Here is a 9725-nt window from a genome sequence, read left to right as displayed (position 1 = left end):
GCAGCCTGTGGCTGTTGAACAGTTCAGAGTGCAGATACTGGGCTGAGTTCTGCCTGATTCCCGGCATGGCTGTCCTGCAAAGCTGCTGGGCAACCAGAATTCTGCAATGGAAAGAAACAAGCCAGCAGGTGCTGTTTGTTGATGTGGCTTAACCACATGTCCACCCCTGTTGTGCAGTGGATCTCAGGGGTAGCCACTGGGAAAATGACAATGGCTCACCTGTGAACCGCTTTCAGCATTCTTGTTTCTAATGTATGTGGCAGGTGTATTAGTAGAAGACTTTGAGGATTGCAGAGGATGAGCAACCATCTTTTTGGTCCTGTGATACTTTAGTTTACTCCTACCTTGAGCCAGTGCGATGTATGCTGGCCCTGTAAGGGAGAACAGTTACGAGTCTCCCAATACCCTACTATTTTCTGTATTGGTTGTTGGCAGTTGAAAATTAAACATAAGTTTCCTACTAAGATCTAATTGACAGTGTAGAGTAAATGCTTATTAAATAACATCAGTTACAGCAGTTTTGACTCTTTGTGCAATCAAATGACATCATCCTGATTGCAGGCTGGGGGATTAACAGAACTGCATTCCTACTTCTCATGGGCGTGTGTACAAAAATATGTTAATCTGAATAGGGAACAGAGAGCTAGGAGTAAGCTTTTTTTGCATTGGACTTACCAAAGGCAGCATTCTGACTGCACTTCAAAGCCTGGAAACTTTCAGCCCCTAAAACAGATATTCACTGAAAAATCCAGTCTCCTAAATACTTGCTATAACAAAGTTTGCGTGGCACTGACAATGTAAGTATTCTGCCAGCTCTGCTTTGAGAGTAACAGGATTCCCTTCTTGTCAAATGCTGCTTGTCCCTAGGTGACACCTTCCCCTGAAGTAAACCTTTTACAGTATCATAGAATCATTTCAGAAGAGACCCTCAGGATCATCCAGTCCAACCATAATCTAACCTAATACTAAACCGTGTCCCTAAGAACCTTGTCTAAATGCCTTTTAAACACCTCCAGGGATGGTGACTCCACCGCTTCCCCAGGCAGCCTGTTCCAATGCCTGACAACCCTTTCCAGGAAGAATTTTTTCCTAATATCCAATCTAAACCTCCCATGGCACAATTTGAGGCCATTTCATCTCATTCTGTCACTTGCTACTTGGCAGAAGAGACCAACACCCTCCACGCTACAACCTCCTTTCAGGTAGTTGTAGACAGTGATAAGGTCTCCCCTCAGCCTCCTTTTCTCCAGGCTGAACAGCCCCAGTTCTCTCAGCTGCTCCTCATCAGACTTGTGCTCCAGACCCCTCACCAGCCTCACTGCCCTTCTCTGAACTCTCTCCAGCAGCTCCATGTCTTTTTTATGATGAGGGGCCCAAAACTGAACACAGGATTCAAGGTGCAGCCTCACCAGTGCTGAGTACAGCGACACAATCACTTCCCTAGTCCTGCTGGCCACACTGCTCCCGCACAAGTAGCAGTCCTACATAAACTCCTGCTGGCAAAACTTGTGGAGTAGGCACTGAGACAGATGGGCAGACAGTGTTTGTACGTACAGAGCACAGTTGCTGTGCTCTGTAAGAGTGGATTTGAAGAGAGAGGATATTCTGTGACCGAGGTTACCGTCTTGTAAGCTTCCACTCTTGTTTATCACAGCAGATGCTTGAAAAAAAGCAAGGCTTCTATATAATACAGGTTCAGGAGCTGTTCCCTTCCAGCTGCCACACTGCACAAACTCAGCAGAGAACAAGACTTAACCTCATGGTCTAGACCAGGCCCCAGCCTCACACAGTTGGGGCCTGGTCTAGACCATGAGGTTAAGTCTTGTTCTCTGCTGAGTTAGTGAATGAAGCTGCCTGTGTCAGGGACTAAAATCACCTTGCTCTTAATAGTGGTGGTGAGCATAGATAAAGTGTATGTACATCACAGACTAATATCAGAAAAAGAATCAGCACCATTTTTTTTTTTAATCTCAGGCTTTTGGATAGTTTAAGTTCAGTGACTTAGGTCGGAACTCTGACAGGAGTATTTGGGACTCCAGGTGACTTTAACTTAATATGTGGTCATATGCAATTAGTCACCTAAATACTGTTTAATTTATGACTTGCGTACCTTGTAAGCTTTATATCACGCTAATCGTGCTTCAGCTTTGACAATCTATTTTTTATCACACCAGCTCCTTGAATATACAGCTGCTGCAATCTACTTGGCTTCTTTTCAGATCCGCAACAATAAAGGATGGTTTGTCTTGAGCCTGCAATGTGCATGCTTTTGCAAAGGTCTAACTGGACACTTGTGCAAACCAGAACATAATCTAAATGCCTTCTCTTTTGGGTTAAGACAGTTCTGCCCATAAGACCTTCTTATCATGAGTTACTGCTGTTTCTTCCTGAAAGGCTAGTCGTCCTCTTTGCAAACTTGAGGGCTGTTGCCTCAAGACTTAATGGAATCTGAGTGATGTCTGTGCATTGTACTGATATTGTCTATATAATTTAATTAAAACTTTGGGTTTCTCCTTCCCCTTTGCCACAACAAATGCAGCAAAACTCATTGTATGAGCACACAATACAGAAGGGGAAGTTGCGCTCTGTTTTAAACAAAACTGGTTTCATTTTCTCACAGATACCAGCATTACTTGTGGTGGCAGGGAGAACAAGGACAGCTAGCTCTCACGTCCTCATCTTGTCTCCCTGGTTCTTGATCGGTACCAACACTGCGTGATCCTTGCAGCCTTTTTATTTTTGTCAAAGGCTCAGAGCCAGGTTGAGTTGTAACATACAGCTGTTGCTTTGCATTTGTGGTGTGCTCCTAGCCATGGCATGGCCTTGATGCTGTCAGCACTCCAGGCAGCACTGCCAGTTCTTTGCTTTTACCTGTGTTCATTCTTGGCTTCTGTGACTGTTCTTGTTCTCTTGGCTTGCTATATGTCTCCTGTTGGCTTAACTCCTACTCAGCCATTTCTTCTGGTGCACAAATGTTTGTGCTCCATGTGCTCCAGTGCAGTGATTCCTTTACAGAGCAGGTTTCACCTGTGGCCACTCGATACTCATTTGCTTCTCAGAGATAAGGGAAGGATTGTGACAAAAAAGGCTACAATTAGGCCTGCTTTTCTTTGAATCCCTCTGTTCCCCCTTGCATTTCATATTAAACTATGCCAACTTTGTCTCTGAGGTAAGGTATTCATTCTTTCCACATGACTGTAATAAAATCATAGGATAAAACAAGGATAGGTCTGGATTTAGCTTGTCAAGTTGAGATAGGGAAACTTCTTGGAGAACTAACCAAGTGCTTTGAGCACTTTGGTAGGCCGTGTTTTGACATACACCTTGCAGATATCACAGAATCGCAGAATGTCAGGGATTGGAAGGGACCTCAAAAAATCATCCAGTCCAATCCCCCTGCCAGAGCAGGAACACCCAGATGAGGTTACACAGGAATGTGTCCAGGTGGGTTTTGAATGTCTGCAGAGAAGGAGACTCCACAACTCCCCTGGGCAGCCTGTTCCAGTGTCTGCCACCCTCACTGAGAAGTTTGTTCTCAAATTTAAGTGGAACCTCTTGTGTTCCAGCTTGATCCCATTACCCCTTGTCCTATAATTGGTTGTCACCGAGAAGAGCCTGGCTCCATCCTCCTGACACTCACCCTTTACGTATTTATAAACGTTAATGAGGTCACCCCTCAGTCTCCTCTTCTCCAAGCTAAAGAGTCCCAGCTCCTCAGCCTTTCTTCATACGGGAGATGCTCCACTCCACCATCTGTGTTGCCCTGCGCTGGACTCTCTCCAGCAGTTCTCTGTCCTTCTTGAACTGAGGGACCCAGAACTGGACACAATATTCCAGATGTGGTCTCACCAGGGCAGAGTAGAGGGGAAGGAGAAGCTCTCTCAACCTACTGACCACCCCCCTTCTAATACAGCCCAGGATGCCATTGGCCTTCCTGGCCACAAGGACACAGTGCTGGCTCATGGTCATCCTGCTGTCCACCAGGACCCCAGGTCCCTTTCCTCTACACTGCTCTCTAATAGATCATTCCCCAACTTATACTGGAACCTGGGGTTGTTCCTGCCCAGATGCAGGACTCTACATTTGCCCTTGTTCTATTTCATTAATTTTTTCCCTGCCCAACTCTCCAGCCTGTCCAGGTCTCTGGATGGCAGCACAGCCTCTGGCGTGTCAGCCACTCCTCCCAGCTTGGTGTCATCAGCAAACTTGCTGACAGTGCACTCTAGTCGCTCATCCAAGTCATTGATGAATATGTTGAACAACACCGGCCCCAGTACTGACCCTTGAGGCACTCCACTAGATACAGGCCTCCAACTGGACTCTGCCCCATTGACCACAACTCTCTGGCTGCTTCCCTTCAGCCAGTTCACAGTTCACCTCACTACCCGATCATCCAGACCACACTTCCTCAGTTTAGCTGCGAGGAAGCTGTGGGAGACTGTGTCAAATGCTTTACTGAAGTCAAGGTAGACCACATCCACCCTTTTGCCATCATCTCTCCACTTGATTATGTCCTCATAAAAGGCTATGAGGTTGGTTAAGCAGAACTTTCTGTTGGTGAAGCCATGTTGACTGCCCCTAATGACCCTCTTATCCTTGATATGTCTTGAGATGGCACCAAGGATAAGTTGTTCCAGTAGTGTGAGAGGCTGGAGAAAAGACATGCATGGCTGCAGTCTCTTTTTGGCTCCAAAATACAGCACTGCCTAGGAGAACCTTCTGTTGATTCTTATCTTCCTGAAGACCTGCTGGGAATCAGGTTTGTTACTCCTGTAGCCCACCACCACTAGCAGGAAGGTTCCAGAAGCAGCTCTGTTCTTGCTAGCTTGAGAACTCTGCTTAGCCAAACTTTCTTCATCCTATAATGCAAATTTCTCATTTTCAAACTTCCCCAAGTAGAGCTGGAATAAAATCTCAGTTTTTATGCTATTGAACTAGCCTCATATCATCTCTGTGTTCAATTCTAGTATTTTAATTTTTTTTCCTTCTATTTGTGAGAAACTCATTAATATTTTTTACTTATTCCTTTTAGAAACATGTTCTTCCAAATAGAAGGATAACGAGTTGGTGGGAGGTGGGTATCTTCTTCTTCCCAAGAATCAAATGCGCAGGCAGCCAGGTCCCATGAGGAATTTTGGAGACACTTGCTGTGTGGTCATTGCAGAGGTCACTGGTGTTTTGACCATTTCCTCTAGTGCTGTTGGTTCAAATTGTGCCCAGAAACCTTCATACAGAATGTTCTGCAGGTAAGAGAGGAGGAGGAGGAGGGAGCATTTCACTCTTAGCTGAAAAGCATTAGTGGAATGTGGTATATTGCCTGCTGCAAGAGGTTTGTGACACTTCATTAGGGACACTGACGGTTACACAAAGCTGTCTGTGACAACGGGTTGAGAGCTGTGTACTTTGGTTTTGGGAAACCTGCAGTTTCGGTCAGGCTGGTAGGCAAGTACCCTCAAAGAATACTTAGGCTGTCCTGCACGGATTTGCTTTCTGTGAATCAATATCTCTCTTGGATTTTTTTTTAAGGAAGAAGTTCACTGGCCAAGAAAATTAACAGATAATTAATGAAGTATTACAATCTGGTAATTCTGAAGAAGTCTACTACTGGGCTGACAAATGTAAGACTGTCTTTCTCTTGCTGCTTGAAACTCACCCATACTTTCAGGAGCTTGCTTTGGTTTTGCCATATCAGCTTCCTCAGGAAGTCAGTGGTGCAGAAAGACAGTGCCACCATGTTTTTTATCTTTATTTATGATGGTAGAAACTGATTTTAATCTATCAGTCACACCTAACTGCAGGAGTTGAAGTGCTGATTTACATACAAGTGGATCAGCTTTCCGGGTCAGTAGGGGCAGTGTGTGACAGAGAAATGAGGCAGATGGTCAGATGTGGTCTTAACCTAATGCTTGTCTCTCCATGAATCGTCACTCTGCCAGATTGAAGCTCCTTGTAAGGACAGATAACCAGTAGGTCTCCCAGCACGCAGCCTGAGCCTGCTGAGCTTCATATTATCCTAGAACTTCTTTAAAAAGACCCTTTATGTTAACCCTACCTAGCAACACTGCTGTCTGCTTTTCTCCCAGAGTAAAGTTTCCTTAGTCTTGCCCAGGTTAAATGTCTGTATCAGCTGTTTGTAAGGTAAAGGTATTAGCTGTGATTAAGAAACCTGAGATATCATATAATGAAAAGCCTGATTTAGGGATGAAAATCTGTACTGCACACAGTCGCTGAGAGGTCAGAAAGAATGACATAGTTGGCATTACATGGTATTGTGTTAAAAAGGGCAAACAAAGAGGGTGCAAATGCAGCATCTGGAGAGCTCAGTGCACAGCTGTGTAATATTACTGTTCTGTACTTTGGTTACAAAAATCAAAGTACTCAGAAAGGTTTAGTTCATGTATTTCCTTAATAGGTAATGCAAATTTTAATCCACTTTAAATTAACATTGGAGTGAAAAACAAGTATCATTCTCAAAATAAAAGCTTTTTTTTTAAGCAAATTTGTCTGGAAGTACTAGCCTTGCGGGTTTTTTAATACTGAAATCTTCAAATACTATGAAATCCTTTATTTCAAGTCCAACAAGTGATTCAGAACATTTCATTTGATCAGAATCTGACCAAATTTGACTACTTAAGTGCATGGATTTTTTTTTCCCTTTTGATTTTTTTTAATTAACTATTACTAGCTAGAAAAAAAAAATCAGTGTGAATTAGAGAACACTAGTAAAGATATAGGGAAAAATACCACCATGTAGTATTGTGACCAACTTGATATTCTGGAAGGGCCGGTTACACGTGTGTGTCTGGCCCCGTGTGCACTGACAATCTGTGTTTCTCCACATCTCAGAGATGTATAGTTGCAGCTTGCTCTCGCCTTACACTGGCAGATCATTCATTGCACTCTTTGCTATTATATTGGTTCTGTGTGCTTCCCTGCACCTCCACACGCAGTCTCGAAGGTGATCATCCCATTGTAGCAGCAACAAATACTGCAGTATGTAAGTCTGTTACTAGATCCCAAGCTAACCGATGCTCTTCCGAAAGCTGCTGCTGGGAGATGTAGTCTCCAGCCCCGGGAGAGCCTGACAACTGCTCGAAAGCTTAGATTCTAAAAGCTCAAACATCAAAACATGGCATAAAAGTTACTTCATTTTTTTCCTGTCATTGGACTGAAACGGAGAAATAAACTTGGCAGCGGAGTCAATTATGCTGTTGAGCGGCATTCTTTATTTTGTCAGCGCTGGGGAACACTGGGGATCATCCTCTGTAAGTGCTCCAAAGACTGGATGCTCTTGCATTGCTTATATCCACATAATTATTATATATGCAATACAGTTTTTGAAATTTTGACATACATCTATACTAAGAAATAATTAATGGTGTTAGTTAAAATTGCTTAGTTTCTTACTTACAATACACCTATTTGTTATTAGTTAAATATAAACTACGCACTCTGCTTCAAAACAATGTATCACTTAATCTTCTGTCTCCCTCTTGTCATGCAGAAGGATCTAAAACTTGAAAAATATCCCCTCGTTTGCAGGTGGTCAGAAAGCATTTATCATGTCAATTGGTCAGTGATGTCTAGGTCTTTTGTAACCTAATCACAGTGTACATGAATTTGGCAGCTTCTCTTCGGGACTCTTTGCAGCTGTTATTGTAACGTTCTTGTTTATTTATTTATTCTGTTGCTCACAAGCAGAGTAGCAGCCAAGGAAGCTGCTCGGTGATCCTGGCAAATCCTGGAATGGGCCCTGCCCTTGGGCTCCCTCCACACATCCAGGAGGCTGCGGCTGCGGGCGGTGCAGTGCGCCTTTGTGTCCCAGCCAGCTGGTCCCACTCGCTTTTTGCCACGTCCGCAGGTGGGCTGGACTGTGCTGTGGCAGCTGGTCCTGCTGTGGTTCCTACACACACTGGTTTTTAGAAGATGTCCAAAGGTTCTGGAAGGCTTTGGCTACCCAGGAGGATTTGGGGAGAAGTGGTCCATAATCCAGGTGCTGGTGCATACTTAGAAAAACACCTGAAGGATGCCATGAGTTTATTATGGCCTGCAGCCACCTAGACTGTGAGACGTGGGTGTGCAGTCACACGCAAGTAAATCTCCTAGGTGGTAAATAAATTATTTTTACTGTCTGATCACACCTTTGCATGTTGTTGCCCTTTACTGGAATACCTTTTCCACAGGAAACTATTTCAGCAAACATCACAGCAGTTAGGTCATTACCTGTGTAAGAGTTTCGTTTTGGATCCATGGGGTGGTTTTGAGAACACGTGCGTGCACATGCACAGACATTTCCACTCCTTCCCATAACCACGTTTTTACCGGTGTCTAATTGCTAGGCTCAAGCAAAACATACATTTACCCAGAATGCAATTTCACATTTTTTGTACTTTAACCAGCATATAAAGTCTGAATTTATATCATAAAAAATGAACTAATTTTATGTAAGCGGCCACCATGGTGTGTAACGATCTGGTTTTGTTTTCTTTCTGATTACATTTACATTTGGCAATATTTTCCGCGTTTAATTTCACCTGAAAAAAACCAGCCAAGTGGTAGATTTCTCCTCATTGGATACAGATTTTTTGTGCTCTTCTCTTTGTCAGTTGGCACAAACCAAAATCCTTTCATTACTGTAAAATCCTGAAACTACAGAACGTTTACAGCAGCATTGCAAGTTGCAGCTTCCTTTCAGAAAGTGTGAGCAAACTGGCACAACTCCCAATATTCTTACTTGAAAATACACTGAGCTGGTTCATACTATGTGAGTACTGAGAGAGCACAGAGTCCTTGAGCAATCCTGGTAATTATGATTTCCCTGTGCTATGCCAAAAAGCTCTCTGCTTCACCACTAACTCTTGAGTTCTCTGCAGAGGCTGTAACGCTGCATTCTTCTCACAGTGAAGGGGAGCAGTGAGCACACAGTATCACAGTGTCACAGTATGTTTGGGATTGGAAGGGACCTCAAAAGATCATCTAGTCCAATCCCCCTGCTGGAGCAGGAACGCCTAGGTGAGGTCGCACAGGAACATGTCCAGGTGGGTTTTGAATGTCTCCAGAGAAGGAGACTCCACAACCTCCCTGGGCAGCCTGTTCCAGTGTCTGTCACCCTCACCATGAAGAAGTTTTTTCTCATATTTAAGTGGAACCTCTTGTGTTCCAGCTTGATCCCATTACCACTTGTCCTATCATTGGTTGTCACCGAGAAGAGCCTGGCTCCATCCTCGTGGCACTCACCCTTTATATATTTGTAAACATTAATGCGGTCACCCCTCAGTCTCCTCTTCTCCAAACTAAAGAGACCCAGCTCCCCCAGCCTTTCCTCATACAGGAGATGCTCCACTCCCTTCATCATCTTTGTTGCCCTGTGCTGGACTCTCTCCAGCAGCTCCCTGTCGTGCTTCTGCTAGAAGAAACCGTGCAGAAATGAGTTGGGAATGAGTAAAGTGGATGCATATCAAGGTGCCACACTTGCAAGTGAAACTGCAGTTGGGACCCAAGGCCGATGGCTTTCCCGGGGCCCAAGCAAAGCTGGTGTGCCACGGACGGTCACTGCCACCTGTGGATCCAGGCCAGGTGTCTCGCAGGCAGAGTTTCGCAGGCTGCCTGAAGGTGAGTGTCTCAGTGACTCACCCCCAGGGCTTCAGGTTCTGCCGCTCTGCTCTGCTCTGCCCGTGGCACGCTGAGTGGGGAAAGTGGCTTGCTCCAGGGTGAAATAAATAACT

The sequence above is a fragment of the Columba livia genome, chromosome Z, assembly GCF_036013475.1.
Source record: "Columba livia isolate bColLiv1 breed racing homer chromosome Z, bColLiv1.pat.W.v2, whole genome shotgun sequence".
NCBI lineage: Eukaryota > Metazoa > Chordata > Aves > Columbiformes > Columbidae > Columba > Columba livia.
This window is presented reverse-complemented; position numbering follows the sequence as displayed.